Consider the following 18,583-nt stretch of genomic DNA (forward strand, 5'->3'; position numbering starts at 1 on the left):
TTTTTAAACTGTACAACTATTTGTTCACTTTTAAAAAAAAAAAAAAATAAGTATTGCCATTGTGTATAGAGCCAAGGACAATGGATGCTCCCCCCTCAAACTTTTGTTTGTGGACAGGAGATCATTATTTCTTGAGAACCAATAACAAATAAAAAAAACTTGCCTCATACCCCCTAAACTTCTGCAATTTGGAAACTGGTCCAACAACAACAACCACAGCTGTCTTTTCAGTAGACCAAGCACTGCACTACTGTCACTGCATTGTTTCCTTGAGGACAAAGATAACCCTGTGATTTAGTCTCAGGTTCCTCCATCAACTGTAGATAGCTTTTGGATCATTGTTCCTTCCCACCCTTATGAATTTGTACAGCAGCTGCTCTTTGGAGGTCTGAGTGCACACGCAACTGCTGCTAGTGGTACTGAAACATATAGGACAAATATTTGCTAAATTAATTTAGAACAAATACCTAATTCATATTTTACTTAAAAATGAGATGAAAACCTGGGTTTGGCCATTTTGAACTGATTCGCATGACCACAAAACTTTTGCACTTGATAGTGACACATGCACACTAGGTGTTTACAAATGTAAAAGCGTTGTGCCTGTGTTCAAATTCTTATTAAGATTATAAATAAGAGACTGTAGTTATCTGAAATGAAATGTAAGACAAATTATTCTACTGAAGACACTAAGTCTACTGGGTAGTTGGCCGCTAACCTCTCTGATATCCATTTAGAAACAGTAGTTCAGCTGTTTGCACCAAGAAGTCAAGGAGGTGTTGAGCCATAGGCCTCTGGGTCTTACACTGTTAAGTAACTCGACTTGGGGTCAAGACATGTTTACACACCAAAGAAAGTGTGAAGCCACCCACAAGGTTCCGATAATGTGACTGTAAAGGCCTACAGTAGGAGTAAGAGTGATTTTTCTTCACCTACTGTGAGATATTTGAGGTCACAGGATATGCAACCTCTATTCTCCCAAATCCTTAATTAGATTGCTGTGGGATGTTAGACATGCCATTCCATCTCTTGTGTGACCCTTATGGGGATCAGTCTCAGTTGCCAAGAGTCCTTGAGCCATCACCACTATTGTTGGGAGGTCATCACATACTCTCTTGGAGGATTGATATCATTGGCATGGGAGGACTTGCTGGGGTCGGTGGCTACACAGACTCCCGTGACATTCTGCTCAAGCCCACTGGGATTAGGTGTCTGGACTCTGAATGCATCATAAAGTTTACTTGTCTATGCATGAGCTTGTTTCTCTATCCATGTCCACATGGATAGAGTGTTTAACCCATGGAAGAGTTTAACAGTTTAACCCATGGAAGAGGGACAGAGAAGTGGTAATCCTGTGGGACATTTACAGTTGTGTTTGCTAAGGACCATGATCAGATGTGGCAAAGTTCAGTGTTGTTGGATTTACTCAATGTAACTTTCTATTCATTGTGGTGTAAAACACTGTTTTTTAATCTCATTACAGTAGGTTTGTTTCATGGTCTCCTATTGTGAAAAGTAGGTTTGTTTCATGGTCTCCTAATGTGAAAAAGTGACCTTTGACCCCTTACAAAGAACCACAGCGCTACCATTCAAGCAAGTGAACTTGGCTTTGAACATTATCTGTAGAGTAAGCACCTTTGTTTTGACTGCTACTAGATGAAATATATACATCTTACTGAAGAGGTTTTGTAATTATGTATTGCATGATATATTTTGTTTAATTTGTTTGGGAAAATGTATAGGCATACTCATTAACACTAAACAGACACTGCAATGCAACTATACTCAGGGATATATGCTGAATCCCAGCAGATGGTAATATTAATGATTTATGCTTACCAAGTCATTTTACTGTTATGGACACTTTACTGTTATCAGTCCAAATGTGTGGTTTCTATATGAAACTGCTGTATCAGCGTATTTTAACTGCAACAATTTTACATTCATTTTACAAACATGTGTCAAATGGTGTGGCTTCGGCATTGTTTAGGGTACAGTGGTGTTCATGGGATGCAATTTGTGAGATAGAACACAGTGAGGCCCTGTTGCCTTGTAGCCAAAGTTGCTAAGAAAGTGACTCAGTGCTGTTTTGTTTATGATGCACATGAATGTCTCCTTCCCTTTATCATTGAGTACAAAGATAACCCTGTAAAATTCTTGCTACTTGAAAATAAGCCAAATATTTCAATTTAATCTGCAACAGATGGTCTTGCACATCAAGGCATATATTCTTTTTATAATTCTTTGTTTTGTCATAGGATTTTTGGGTTACAGTTCTGTGACCATGGAGACCATTGTTTCTCACTAGATTTGTCATCTATAAAGGTTAAAGAAAAAATTAGCCAGGGTGCCCCTCACAAAAATGTGGGGAAACTTTGTGAGAGCCCTATATCCAAAATGGCTGCTGAGAACCAAGCTGGAAATTAACTTTTTAATGGTTTTGCCCACAGTGCTGCATAAAACATCTGAGTAGACAAGGTATCTGAGACTCTTTGTGTCAAGAAATTCATAAATGATTTCGATTTATTGATTTGATGATATTGTACTGAATAAGTGGCATTTCGAGTTATTTGCCTGTATTAGGCAGAGAGAGTGCATGTAATGCAATTGTAAGTATATATGGAACTCTGCTGTATGGGCATATCAAATACTGATGACTAAGCATGACTGTCATTTTATTGAAGTTTATAATGGCCCAATTCTCTACATAGCATAATTAAAGAAAGAAAGCCCTTAGTTTCTTTTTCTCTTGTTCTCTGAAGGCCTGTTGTGAATGTAGGCCTATAGGTTGGTTCTTGATGAATGAGACATGCAAGTATCTTATGAACATACAAACATAAACACTTTTTAAGAGATTGTATTGGAATGCATTCCTTCCTGAAAACTAAAACACAACAAACAAGACTTCAGACACGTCCATCATTACAGCTACACTCTTCATCAAATAAAATATATTTTCAGCAATATGTGGATAACCATGATTGTCAGGCTTCAAAATGAACTACTATTAATCTACCAACCACTTTCACATTTTACCAGAATTTGGCTGGTGGCTGGGGCCAATTTTTGAGCCCTGACGATTCTGAATTATTATGACCGGCAGCTTAAGAGCAGTCAGGGCAGTCATATAGGTTTAGTCAGATTTTTTTTTTTTTTTTTTTTTTTTGCATGCCCAAATTTCCGTCAATGATTCCCGGGACACTGAAAGACCGGGGTACACGAAACTTGGTGGGCATGTAACCCCACATGGATAGCATGGAACCATCGTTTTTCGTTTTGATCTGTAGCCCCCCCGCTGGACTGGACCCCCGAAAGGAGGGTAGGGCAGACACAGTTTTCTGTGAATATCTCGAAAACCGTAGGGTTTAGGAGGACCATTTTTTTTTTTGTATGTTGATCTCAAGGGGCCATGTCAACCTATTCCATAACCACTCATTTCATGTATAGCGCCACCTAGTTAAACACAAAAAAGTAAAAATGAGGTGTTGTAATTGAAGGTATCTGTGACCTAACATAGTCAAAACTGCACAAAATTGGAAGTGTAGGATCATTATGACACCCTCTGTATGCACGCCAAGTTTTGTGGAATTCCGTTCATGGGGGGCCACACAATAAATTAATTTATGTTACTATACACCAACTGGCCTGTAGGTGGCCGGAGACAGTTTTCTGTGAATATCTCGAGAACCGTAGGGCCTAGGAGGTCCACCTTTTTTATGTATGTTGGTCTTAAGGGGCATGTCAACCCATCCCATTACCACTTATTTCATGTATAGCGCCACCTAGTTAAAAATTAAAAAGCAAAAAATTAGGTGTTTTCATCACAATATCTCTGGCTGACAAGGTCAAAACTGCACGAAATTAAAAGTGTAGGATCATTATGACACCCTCCGAATGCATGCCAAGTTTTGTGTACTTTCGTTCATGGGGGGCCTTACAATAAAATAATTTATGTGTACATTTAGTGACGTACACCAACAAGGATTGTTGGATTGCATTACCCCCACATGGACATGGAACCCCATTCTTCGTTTTGAAAGGAAGGAGGGTAGGGCAGACACAGTTCTCTGTGAATATCTTGAGAACTGTAGGGCCTAGGATGACCAATTTTTTCCGTATGTTTGCCTCCAGGGGTCATGTTAACCCATTCCATGTGCACACATGTGCATAAACAGATACACACGCACACACATACATTTACAGTAATCATAACATTATGACACATACTCACACAGTAGACATATGTACGCATGCATGCACATGCACAAACACACATACGCAGGCAAACACACAAGCACGCACATACACACACACACACACACCCACACACATAAACATAAATTTGTACACGCACACATGCACACAATTCAAGAATTGTGTGCCCCACAATTGTGTGCCCCCCCGTGCTGGGCCCCTGAACCAAAAAAAAAAAAAACAGTTTTTCCTAAATAACTACCTGATTCGTGGCACTGAGGATGAAGAATCTTTTTATGGTATGTTGGTCTCAAGGGCCCACATCAACCTGGCTCATAATCACTCATTTGTGATTTGCACCCCACCCCCAGTAAAAAAAAATGAAAATGCAATATTATTCTGCTTTAATCGCCCATATCTTCAGTTAAGATGTTCAGAACTGCACCAAATTTTATGTGTATGATTGACCTGGCATTCTCCGGGGGTATGCCAAGTTTCGTAGAATTTCATCCATGGGGGGGTCTAAAGAAATTAGGTTATGTGTACATTTAGTGACTGCACACTCATTGGCCTGTAAATGGCGGTGCACACATATACACATGCACACACACAGGCACCCACATACTATCGGGTATTAGAACGGCCGATACATAATTACAAATTCAGTAGGATTAAAAGAAAGCCAAAATAAATATTCATCATCATCATCATGGCTGCATTTTAAGTATTGGCGAGAAGTAGTCGTTTGTCCACTAGATGGCGATCGTTGCAGTGAGGCGTAATTTTGTTGGAAGTTAAAAGTGGGTTGGAAAAACAATGGACGCTTCATACAAGGACTGTAATTTACCGCAGCGAACATCTAATAAGGATAGGGACGATGTTCACATGAAGTGTAATTCCCATTTCTTCTTGAAGCCGAAATAAATCTGAGGATGTTTATCGGACATGCTTGGTTTTACTGCAGGTAACGTTAATCTTGTAATATCAATAAGGACCTAGGTAATGTTACCGTTAGCGTTGGTTGAGTGATGGAGGCATTTGATTTATTGCATTTGTAGAAAACTATAAATGCGGTTATACCAAGCAAATGTATAGCAGCACTGTTTGTATCTTTCAACTGTCATTTATTGCGCGTGCTAAAAAAATCATTCTGTGCAATGGAAGATTTACCAACGTTGTAACCGGTCTGATACTGTTTTGCCTATACATCATTGAGACTGAGACGCCTGTTTATTTTTTGTTTTAAGTGCGTGCAGGGTGTGAGAGGGGAATCGATGTGCTTTGATTACAGCTTGGTAGTTGTAGTCTGTGAAATTAAAAGCACGTGTGTGTGAAGTATCCAAACAATGACACCTTCATTTCATTATGGCTGCTTTAGCAACACACCTTAAGCTACTGTGTAGTGGGTCCCATTTAGAAGTGGCTATTTCATTCGCTTTCCTTGACTCATGGAGCTGCGTGAATGTTATTACAACTTTTTCGCCACGATATGACAGTTTAAGTCCGGCTTGATACTGTAAGGCGTAAGCCATTGGTTTCAAAGGAGATTTTATTTGTGTCGCCAGCATAGCCTATTGACAATTTATGTTGTAAATAGGCCTACCTTATAATCCTACCTGTAGCTTAGGGAAGCTAACAGCTTTCTATTAGGATCTAGTTTGTTAGTTACCGTTTTGTCATAACTCCCTGATGCATTTTTGCATTTAGAATAGCCAGAGCATGTATATCTCAATCGGAAAATTAAACAATATCGGGTGCCTATGGACTAGGCTGGGTGAACCCAGCCTGATCTGCCCGCTATTTATTTTTTGATTTCTTAAAAGATTGAGCTTGGTCTGATGAAAGCCAGACTAGCCATGGACCTCAGTTAAACAATGAAAGGGAACATGAATCAGCCTATATTTGCACTAACAATAACGGACAAAAGCTCTTCAACTTTGGCCCGTTAAAATGTGTATGAACAGTCTAGCGACGCATTTCATCAAGGCCCATTTGGACATGTCAGTTATTTGCACCACTGGTTAGATGTAAAACAGCATTTCGTTTCAGACTAGGCTACTGTTACTTAATTTGTGCATTAACAATAACGTTTCAGACTACTGTTACTTAATTTGTGCATTGACAATAAAGTATTACATGAACTAAAGATGACTAAAATCTTATGTAGAAAAAAGAAACATTCACAAAAAAATCCATCCATCCAAAAATGACCTTTGTTTTTGATAGCTGTTGAAAACGGCATGGAACTGACAGAGATGTTTTTGTTTAAAAATACATAAAAAATAAATAAATAAATAACATTATGCTGATACCTTTTGCTTTTCCCAAATACAATGTAGCCTACATGTGTAAGTGACCTTTCATCAATCCAGTTGCAATGGATGAACTGTGATGAACTGCCCTACTTGTGATTGTTTAGAGATTTTAAAGGTTTTATAACAATATTACATCTTCTTTGGCTATTCTACAATCTATTCACCTTTTCAGCACCAGTAGGCTACTTTCTGTGCAGCCGCACACACACACTCAGGCATGCCAAACAAGCATACACAAAAGTTTCAAGAGTGGGGGATGGAGTAAAATATGGAGACAAATTGAAGTGTGATTTATTTTCGCGGAACGGATGTACAGGACTGAGTGGCGGTCATATTTTGTACCGCTATGCGGTACATCTAGTTTTAAACACTATGAGGCATCTTAAAGGAACCGTATGTAAGAAATGTATTTCAATTAATCATAAAATGACCCTGATATGTCACTAGACATTAAGAAATCATGTTTATTTCAAATACTTATATGACTGACAACTGTAGTCCGGCCAGGATATTGTCATTTAAAAAGTGAAGTTGCAGCCCTCAACTGATGTTGATGTTGTGTTTTGTCATGTCATGTTGTGTTTTGGCCTGATGCGCCACCCTCCACCTATCTACTAATCACAAAGTCAGTAGTGTTTCGGCACCCGGGTTGGCAACCTCGAGTCAGGGGGGAGGGGGAGGGGATACACCGCTCTACAGTAATTTGAAAGTGATTGCAGTATCAGTTTTGGCCACAATCTTACATATGGTTCCTTTAATGCTGCTAAAGGCTGCAAGTATAGTACAATGAATTATAGTAATATACTGTATATTGGTCATGACAATAATATCAATGTATTCATATTTAATACAGTGCTCTAACTATATGACATTGAGTTGTAGTTCATATTTAATACAGTGCTCTAACTATATGACATTGAGTTGTAGTTCATATTTAATACAGTGCTCTAACTATATGACATTGAGTTGTAGTTCATATTTAATACAGTGCTCTAACTATATGACATTGAGTTGTAGTTCATATTTAATACAGTGCTCTAACTATATGACATTGAGTTGTAGTTCATATTTAATACAGTGCTCTAACTATATGACATTGAGTTGTAGTTGTAGTTCATATTTAATACAGTGCACTAACTATATGACATTGAGTTGTAGTTCATATTTAATACAGTGCTCTAACTATATGACATTCTTAGTTCATATTTTCATCATTGTTCATAACTATATGACATTGAGTTGTAGACTCTCTAACTATATGACATTACAGTATACACTAACACATTGAGTTGTAGTTCATATTTAATACAGTGCTCTAACTATATCCTGCTTTATGTTGCTTTCATCTTGTTCATCTGAGACTCAGCTACAGTATACCAGCTCCTGCTTATGTTGCTATTGGCCTGCTCTTCCTGAAAGGTCCACACAACTTAAGTTTATTTTGTCTATTGTTTGTTTCCATGTTCAGCAGTTAATAGATTAAAAGACTTTGATAACAGATAAAACAAGGAAGAGAAGGAAAAACTAAGGAGAAGAGAATGTTCACTTACAGCCTCCTCTGATGTTCTCTTGTAGGACTTGACCTTCAGCTGCAGTTTGTCCACCAGATCCTGAAGACGGCTCAAATTCTTTTGTCCTCTTCAGTCTACAGATGGGAGTGGTGGGTTAATTTTGTGTTAGCATTTAGCATTATGTATTATAAAAAAGTCTTTTTAGTATGGTATAATTGAATAAACCTGATAGGGAAGCTCCTTGATGCGACACTCATATTTACAGATTCCTTTGACAGAATCACTTGCCTTCCATTGCTCTATTTCCTCATTTTCCAGCTCTCTCACCTACATTTAAATAAAATAAAGCAAATGTTGAACGAATGGTGATGTGCCTATTATTATATATAACCGAGCACTGATTATTATAAAAAAGCACTTAGCAAAAACACAGCACTCACTCTGGACTCCAACTTCTGGATCTGCTTCTTGCCACCTTTCATGGCGATTTGTTCAGCTTCATCCAGACGGTGCTGCAGGTCCTTGATGGTCTGCTCCATGTTCTTCTTCATGCGCTCCAGGTGAGCACTGGTGTCCTGCTCCTTCTTCAGCTCCTCTGCCATCATGGCAGCATCAGTGATGGCCTTCTTGGCCTTTTCCTCAGCATTCCTGCACTCCTGCACAGCCTCCTCTACTTCATTCTGCAGCTGGGATGTATCACCCTCCAGCTTCTTCTTCTGGTTCAGCAGGCTGGTGTTCTATGGGGACAAAAGACAAAAGTGTTCATGATATATTAATATATGATGACATAATGATAACAGATCATGATTAGTTAGAATAAACCTGATATTTCCTGAGAACCTAAAATACACTAGATCATCCAGGCTGCATAATGCTCTTTGAGGTTAAACAGCACAGCAGGCATATGCAGGAAGGTGAACATCGCCATGTCCTCAATTTTATCAAACTTTAGAGGGTTCTGGGGGTGAACACCTACCTCTTTTACAGTGATAGTCTGTGTGGGACACAAGGCAAATCTGTGTCTTCAGATAATTCCTCTATCTTTGGATCTTTGGAAAATAATATCTATATAGATATACTAGTGATTCAGTAAGTAAAGACTCTGAAATAGGTTAAGATGTATTTGTCAAGCATTACCTTTCCAAATTCAGTATCAACAATGACTGTCACCGTCTCTGCTTTGTATCATCAGGGTCCGTCACGAAGCAGGCCCTCTTAATGTCAAAGGGGCTAGTCTGAGCCTCCAGATGCTCCATATCAGACTTGCTCTGCCATCACTCATGATCAACACACTCATCAACACATCACTCATGGTGAAGTCTGCATTGTAAATGGTATGAAGTAATGTCCCCTACAGAGACATTAAGGATGAGGAACATGAGTATAGCAACATGTAGAACGTTGACAGTGATTTTGTCAATATCGTTAATATACTGAGGTGAATGTTGTTGAGTTAAGTTGTTTTAAGTTAAGGCCTGAAATGTATAAAGTGGATCAGGAGAAACAGAGTCCCTGAATACCGCTGATGTAAAGCCCCTTCTCAAAAAGAATAATCTGCCTCCATGCTAAACAATTACAGGCCCATATCCAATCTACTATTTATTGTTCAAATTATTGAAAATTGTTTTAATCAAGCAACCACCTTCCTAAAATTAAAGATGTATTGTGAATTCTCCCAGTCATGTTTTTGGGCAAGTCACAGCACTGAAACTTAACTTGTACCTCAACACCAACATCCTCGACCTGTGTTCCCCAGGGGTCGATCTTGTGGCTACTATTATTGAACTTTTTACGTTCCCCCTTGCACTGGCTTTCAGTAAGTCACAGAATTCACCGTGAAGCACTGATGCTTGTTCATAAATCACTAAATGGAACGAGACCAAATTACCCATCAGACATGCTTCAGCAGTACACACCTTCCAGACCTCTCAGGTCTTAGGAGAAATACTTGTTGGTAAAACCCACTGTTAGAACTACCGGTAAATATGGTGAAGCTATGTGGTTCAGCTCTGGAACCATCAAAAATGCCCCAACTGTACCCAGTTTAAAATCTAGATTTAGGACCAAACTGTTCTCGGATTCTTTCTGCTAACTGATCAAATGTACGAACTGTTAATCAGATGCACTCTGTCTATTTATTATACTTCGTCTTCTATGTTTGTTATTATTCTATTTTATGTACTTTACTTTTTAAACAGTTTTAACGGTTTTTTTTTTAATGATTTTATTTACTATTATTCTTTGCTGTTGTTCATGTAAAGCACATTGAATTACCCCTGTGTATTAAATGCGTTATGTAAATAAACTTGATATGACTTGAAAATTGTTTTGAGATATTTTCAGTCTATAAATTTCACCTTGTTTGGGTCAAGCCTCAGATGTTCTGTTATACAGATATGATGTCACTTGCTGTAAATGAACAGACAAGAAACAAGCAGATCACAGGCTGCAGGTACACTTTAAGTCCTTGCACACAATGCTAATTAAACATATATGTGTCTATCTCTGACTGCACCGTAAAAAAGGAAAAGTCAGGGCTGTCCAATTTTTTAAACCACACCTCAACACCTCACACCACAGAGTCTAGTTTTGAGTGAAAAATAAAAAGATACCCGCACACTGTTCTATAAGCTCTTTTCTGTTCTTCTCTGTTCTGTTCGTGTCAGGACGAAGACCTCTGGTCGAAGCATTGTTAATAAACCACTTTGGGAGCTTATGTTAAGAGACAAAAAGACATGTTTAGATGATGCCCCCAGACCTTTAAATTTCATGTACACAATAAAATCAAGTAAATCCAGGGTTTGTTTTTTCCATTGTGTAGTCAGCCATGTCTCTGTATCCATGTCTGTCTATCCATTTAGCTATCATTCTTGCTGTCCTCATCCATCCAACTCTCTATGTATCTATTCAGCTGTTTGTCTGGTCTCCTCTGTAGCAGCAAATTGACTACTTACCTCAGGGTTGGTCTATACTGTATCTGCCCCCACTGCCAAGGCCTCGGTTGATTTTGTAATTTTTGTGGGATGGTCCATCCCTATATAGTCGTAAGCATCAACTGACTCCCACCACACCAGAGCTTACAGAAAAGCCAGCCTAAAGGGTGCATACATGGCAGGCGTGTTTGGCATGTAGCAACAATAGGCTAGACAGGAGGGAGAAGGCACTGTGGGGGAGAATGGCACAGCATCATCAACACCAGGACTTGGATCCCTAATTTGGAGCTTGCTATTATGAGATGCCCCTCTGACCCAGTGGCCGACTCTGTCTTTCAAGTTTTAAATTTGAAGTAGTTTAATTGTCATGTACTCATAAAAGGACTTGTGCTCAAGAGCCAGCTCAACTTTAAATAATACATTTAAAAGTAGTAATTAAAAAGGTATTGTGTGTGTGTATGGGGGACTATGGTGTGTTTGTGTGTGAGTTGGGGGAGGGGGGTAATGAAATGGTGTGTATGGGATGTAATAGACCTCTGAAGTTCGCCTACAAAAAAGATGCCATCTTTGACATCCGGTATCTGGCGATTTTTCCTATGGGAAAATAACATGGGGATTTTGAATTATCGCACCTGTTAAACTCTCGCGGGGATGAAAAACACAACTTTTGTCCTCTGCCTTCGAGTGGATACTTTGATCTCCAGTATGTGAAGGCGGCACACTTAGATTTTTGCTACCCCAGAGCTAACTTGCAATGCAACTTGCCATAGGTAGTTAGCTTCAATTAACAACCGGATCTCCTTATATGGGCAAAGATGGCCGTCTTTGGTCTTTTTTGTAGGCGAACTTCAGAGGTCTATTGGGTGTGTGGGGGAGGGGTGTGTACCTGTGTCTGTGGGGGTATGTTGTGGGTTTGGATAGGGGGCGGGGGGTGATGAAATGGTGTGTGTGTATGGGGGGGTGTAATGGTGTGTGTGTTGGGGGCCTTTCAGTGTCCTCCTTGACGTCTCCATGGCCATGTAGATAATCCCACCCTGCTGATTCATGTGTGAACCTCATTTTTACAGTCTACATCACTCATGCTCTCGGGTCAGTTGTACTTTCAGTACATCAAGCACATTGCATTGTTTAGGATCAGAAGCCTATCATTGAGGTCTGTACACAACAAAAATATATTTGAAATATATGTTCACAATATTTTTGTTCACAATATCTATTATAATATTATATATATATATATATATATATATATATATATATATATATATATATTTTTATTATTTTTTGTTTGTTTATGGACAGGAGATTATTATCTCCTGAGAACTGGAACCAATAACAAATATAAAACTTGCATCAACTTCAAATCATCTTCTGCAACTTTGGAAACTAGTCCAGTAGACAACCACAGCTGTCTTTTTTTTATGAGACCAAGCACTGTACTACTGGCACTGTGGCCCTTCCCCCACAGTCACGTCCTTATCACCATCTCACTGGTACTGCATTGTTTCCTTGAGGACAAAGATAACTCTGTTAATTTAATCTCAGGTTCCTCCATCAACTGCAGAAGGCCTTTGAAACACTTGTCAATGTACCTTCACACCCTTATGAATTTGTACAGCAGCTGCTCTGAGTGCACACAGAACTGCTGCTACTGTACTACAGATAATACTGAAACACAGGACAATTATATTGCAAATTAATTAAGAATAGATACGTAATCCATATTTAATTTGGAAAATGAGATGAAGAAGACCTGGGTTTGGCCATTTTGAATTGATTTGTATGACCACAAAACATTTGCACTAGATACACGTACACTTACAGCTTACAGATCTACAAATGGAAAAGCTTTGTGTCTACGTTCAAATATAACATTAAGATAATAAATAAGAGCCTGCTGCTGATAACTGAAATACATGTAAATGAATCCACTACACATGAAAATCATTGTGCATACTGAAAACATTAAGACTACAGGGTAGCTAGCTGCTGACCTCCCTAATCATATCAACCTCATACCATTTAAATCAGCTGTTCACACCCAGGAGGTGTTGAGTCATAGGCCTCTGGGTCTTAGACTAAGTAACTTGGGGTCAAGAAAGCTGTCAAGACATGTTTACACACCAGAGAAAGTACCAAGTCACCCACATGGTGTTGATAATGTGACTGTGATGGCGTGAAGAGTGTGTGAGTGTTTCTCACCCCACTGAATGACCTAACACTGACAGAAGTCACTTGATCAGCAATCTCCATTCTCACAAATCCTTAATTAGAAAGCTGTGAGATGTTAGACATGCCATGCCACTGTGACTCTTCTGGGGACCAGTCTCAGCTGTCAAGAGTCCTTGAGCCATCACCACTACTGCTGGGGGTTTTCTAATTTTTGATAGCTAAGAACTAGAAACATATGTTTGTTTAGGGTGCATGGCCATCATTGCAGTTCAGTGTCATTGGATTGAGTCATTGAATGTATACTCTGTTCATGGTGGTGTGTTATGCTAGTTTTATTTTTTATCGTAGTAGGTTAACCTAAACGTGTTGGTTTCATGGCCTGCTATTGTAAAAAGGTGACATGTGCTTTGTTTAATGTGCTTGGATTGAATGTATAGGCCTACTCTACAACAATAAACAGGCACTGCAGTGCAACTGCTTTCTTTGAAAAGTTTATGTAACTGTCTATATAGCTTTCCTTTTGCTATGGTTTACCTTACACAGTTTTCTCATCAGCATCAGCAGAGCCGTTCACACCAAGAACAATAACTATAACGATAATGGCAAAAAAAATATTGTTCTAGCTAATATGAACAATGACGTCCACACATAAACTAAACCAATAACGACATAAAGAACCATATAGTTGGGGATCACTTTCAGAGTGATTTTGAGAATGATTAAAAAGCTGACAGCCAATTAGAATCCATCAAATGTTACTATCTTACTATATTGTAAATGTAGGCCCAGGTGCATGATCTCTATGAGTCCGATGTATCATGTGTCAGCATGTATAGCAGCAATATTTTTTTATACCTCACAAATATTTGTCAAATGTTGTGGTTAAAGCATTGTCCTGGTTATAGTGATGTTAATTGGCTAATCTGGGGCCTGTTTTACTGCACTGCCCCCTTTAGAGTGTCATCTGGCCATTATGGCTCAGGTCTGTTGCTGTCCCTCAAGTTGCTGAGTAAGTGACGCACAAGCCTGTCTCGTTTACCATGCACTGTTTCTTTCCCTTTGTCCTAGAGTACAAAGATAACCCTGTGAAATTATTGCTATGCATGTCTGCAACAGATGCTCTCGCTGCACATAAAACACACATCAAAGTATAGACGAAGTTTATTCTCTCTCGGGCCATACAGTCTTTTCGGATTACAAGACTAAATGAGAAAGAAAATCATTGTGATACTCCTGGACTACTGGAGAGTTACATGTTCTACTAATGCCTACATGTTTGGTTTCCTTTCCTTCTCTGGCAGTCGAGATTTTTTTTCTTTAAAATAAAACGGCATCCGACACAGTGACTTCCACCAGGTTAAATAACTATGTGCTTCAGTAAAATTGGTTATTCCTAAAAAGTAAAAGTCAAGGCCTAAAAGTAAAGGTCAAGTGATCCAAGAAGGAGGTTGCTAACATATTCAGTTTAGGGCTAACTTATGGCATGTCATGGTCAAAATTGAAGTTGAAGTTCACAGGACTCATATATCCAACACCTCCCTTTAGACATGCGGGAGGATATGGACAGGTATTCCGTCACCCCCAAGTGCACCTCTTAACCTCCCTTCACTCTGATTGGATGTGTGTGTGTGTGTGTGTGTGTGTGTGTGTGTTTATGTTCAGCTGTGGTGTGAAGTGGAGTACAACAGGTGTCACCTTTCCCTTCTCCTTGGGAAGCCTCAGTGGAGCAGCTGTTGCAGCCAATAGACTCACACTGACACACAGCCTCACCTTGAACAGCCAATTCATTCATTTGAGTAGACAAGCCTGTCAGTGAAGGACCAGCCTTTGACAAACATAAGCTTTTATGTTTAGCCCGTATCAGATGTGTTTACTTCATTTAAGATCTGTGTAACAGAAGTGGGACTCCTGATCAGATAAACCAGAAATATTAAAGCACCTTCATTTAAATACTATATATTTATGTAATCTATTTCTTTTATTTCTTTCTGGCTTTGTCATAAAGAGGAACTTTGTGGATGAGCCTTTCGACAACCTTAACAGCAAAACTGAAAGAACTCAAATAGAGGATTTCTCTGGTCCTTGATGTGGACCCTCACAGCTTAATAGTTCCAATACAACAGGAAGTTTCGAGGTGTAAAAGTAAGCAGGCTTTATGTACTATTTATTATACTATGTTGAGCATGTGCTGTAATATAACATTCTTGATTAGACTGTGTATCGTTTTCAGTGTAGTGCCACTCAAAATAGTATGAATCATGACTATTTCTAAGGACTTCTTGTAACATTGATAGACTGAGGATATGTTCTAAAATTGGGAATAGAGACAGTTACTCCCAGAAATAAGTAAGGTTTAGATTACATAATTTCATGTAGAAACCTTTGGCTTAAACATGGTTACAACTCTGAGTCTGCAGTATTAATCCTATAATTTCAATAAAATACCGATAATAGAAAGATAACAATAGAACATATCAGAAGTATTATTTCAGTAATAGCACAGTAGAATCTGAGGTAACAGATACAACTATTTTTTAACAATCTCTCGGTAGATAAATGAATATTCATCAAGTAGATTTGATCAAGCAGAGATTTGATAGGCTGACTTATTTCAGGGGTTTTCTACAAGTTGTCTGCAGTCCTCTGGTGGTCTGTGAAGGCATTACAAGTGGTCCATGATCATGCATTCAAATAATGAAAGTTCAATTCACATTAGTCATCCCCTCACATCCCACAAAGGTCTGCAGGTTGCTTCTTAAACTGATGACACACAAGGCAACATTTTGAGTAATGTTGTTGGACAATGCTCCTGAGTTGTGTTGTTCTGACATGTTCCCTGAATAGTTGGTAACTCAGTCCTTGTAGTGCACTGCGCTGACCTGACCACCATTTGCAGCGCTTTGCGATCGTGGGCGGTGCTGTTACCATACCATGCTGTGATGTTTTCCAGTCAGGATGCTCTCAATGGTACAGCGGTAGAAGTTGGTCAGTATTTCACCGTCCATACCAAACTTCCACAGCCGCCGAAAGAAAGAAGAGCCGCTGTCTTGTGACCATACCTATATGGTGTGACTGCAGAATTGTGGTTAGTAGGCAGCTTCAAGGATACATTGACGCTGCCTTCAAAAAAATTCTAATCTACCTTAGAAGGCAGGAAAAATATATTTTTTTGGTTTTGAACAGCACTTGTTGCCTCGCTCCCCTGTCAGATGTCTTAAAAGGCAGCAGTTTTTCTGTTTCGAACAGAGCCATAGATTAAATATTATATCTACAGTTTACCTGAGGTTAAAATATATTTCCACCATGCCACAAGCATGGTCATGGACCAGACAATTATAGTCATGTAATCAGCCTGGAAGCCAGCCAAACTTAACCCCTCCCACAAAATTTGAGGTTGTGAAGTTCGGTCTGGACTTGTATTTACATAGTAATGGGTACAGGTGGTGAGATGTCAAAAAAATAATATATATATATATATATATACACACACACAAATAAAGTAAAGTTTGTTTGCAGGAATCAGCCTTGATGCAGTAAGTAAAGACTCTGAAATAGGTTTAAGATGTATTTGCTGTGCATTACCTTTCCAAAGTCTCAACAGTGACTTTGTCATCGTCTCTGCTGGTGATGGAGGCCTTCACGTATTCAACCTCAGGATCGGGCACAAAACATTCCTTCCTCATGTCAAAGGGGCAAATCAGGGCCTCCAGACGCTCCTTCTCTGACTTCTTCAGAAAAGGAGCTGCCGCCCCACACTCTTCCATCTCCACATCACCCATGGTGAAGACTGCAATTGACATTATATGAACTAGTTGATTCCTGCACAGATGAAACATGAGACCTTAAGTTTGAGGAGCATTATTAAAGAAACATGACGAGCACTGACTGGTCAGAATGAGGAAAAAATAAATAAATTGTAAATTGTAAGTTAATGAGATGCCTGAAATGTGGGCCAGGAGCATCAGATGGGTGAAGTTTGCATGGTGCAGTTTATGGTACATAAACAAATGTAACCTACCATATGCAAACTGACTTGAAATAAAATGTCATAGTATAAGTATGGTAGTAATAGTTGGGAAAATGTACAGTTCTATGAGTTCTATTTATGCATATTATTTGTGTCTGTGTCAGCATATTTGTGTCTTTGTGTCAGCATTTACATCTCACTTTGTTTGAGTCAAACCTGAGATCTGTTATGCATATCACTTGCTATAAGTGAAGAAACAAGAAGCAATTAGATCACACAGTGTTACTGTAATAGAGCTGCAGCTACACAACCTGGCTTGTAGCCTTTCACAGAATGCTAACTGAACAGATACACAGATGCACTAGTCTCTGTGGTTCTTTATGAGATAACACCATGTGGTGGTTTGGTGTGTTTCTATCAGGCCACTCTATTATGCACCTCTTTAGATGCACTGCACTTGTGCACTAATACTTACTTATCGTGTAGCCTATCTGTTTGTCTGTTTATGTATCTGTCTGTCTGTAGTTAGCCATCTCTGTTAGGCTAAATACAGGGGTGTAAAATAAGAGGTGGGTAAACTATGAATAACATAAAAAAGGCATTCAGAACATATTTGATAATGGTGGAGGTTATTCTCCAATGTTTATAACAATACCAGTGGTATTAAATGGTCTGTAGAGTGTTGATGAGTGTACTATTGTGAATGTGGATAATATATGGTAAAAGTTGCAATTGGTGAATTAACTCATTTGAAAGGTGGATACACTCTATTTCTGAAATTCAGAGGTGGATAAATTGTGTTTACTTGCATTTAGCCTCCACTACAGCCCTGCATCTGTCTGTCTGTTTATGTATATGTCTGTCTGTTAGCCATCTCTGTTTATATCAAGAAAATGTGCACTCGTTCTAACCCTCGTTTTACTAAATCATTCTGTCATTTTTCTAGCTTGTTTTACTTCATAGTGTGCTTGTTTTGCCAAATCATGTCTTTGTTTTAATTAAGAGTGTGCTCATTTTCATGAATTGTGTGCTTATTTTACTAAATTAAAACAGGCTCCATGCATTTACTGTAGCTATATCTTTCTGTCTCTCTTTTCATGCCTATCTATCCAGCAATCTGTTGATCTGTTCCGCTCAGCAGAGCAGCAGCAGATTGACTTCTTACCTTTGGGTTGGTCTTGTTGTATCTGCATCACAATGAAGGCCATGTGTGATTCTCCTTATTTATAGGGCTGGCTTATGTAGACAGGAGGGCAGGCACTGTGGGGGAGAATAGCACAGCATCATCAACACTTGAACTTGGAATGAGATGCCAGTGCCACCCTGTGCTCTATTTTAATGTTCTTCTTGACTGCTGACCATGTAAAAAAAAAGGCAACCTGCTGATCCATGCACATCGAATCTTTATTTTCTACATCACCCAAACTGTCTCTGGTGAACTGACCTCTCAGTCAGTACATGAATACATTGCATACTTCTGGAAGCATATCC

General features: G+C 39.0%; 1 long non-coding RNA gene and 1 pseudogene across 1 annotated transcript; both read right to left on the reverse strand.

Moving 5' to 3' along the window:
• Positions 1–7,840: 7,840 nt before the first annotated feature.
• LOC125309878 lies at positions 7,841–8,767 on the reverse strand (annotated as a pseudogene).
• Positions 8,768–14,270: 5,503 nt separating this feature from the next.
• On the reverse strand, positions 14,271–18,365 carry LOC125309867. Its single transcript, XR_007196207.1, has 2 exons — positions 18,258–18,365; positions 14,271–16,944 (listed from the first exon to the last, which is right to left on the reverse strand). It is a non-coding gene; the product is annotated as an uncharacterized LOC125309867 (long non-coding RNA).
• Positions 18,366–18,583: the final 218 nt, after the last annotated feature.

The sequence above is a fragment of the Alosa alosa genome, chromosome 16, assembly GCF_017589495.1.
Source record: "Alosa alosa isolate M-15738 ecotype Scorff River chromosome 16, AALO_Geno_1.1, whole genome shotgun sequence".
Taxonomy (NCBI): Eukaryota; Metazoa; Chordata; class Actinopteri; order Clupeiformes; family Clupeidae; genus Alosa; species Alosa alosa.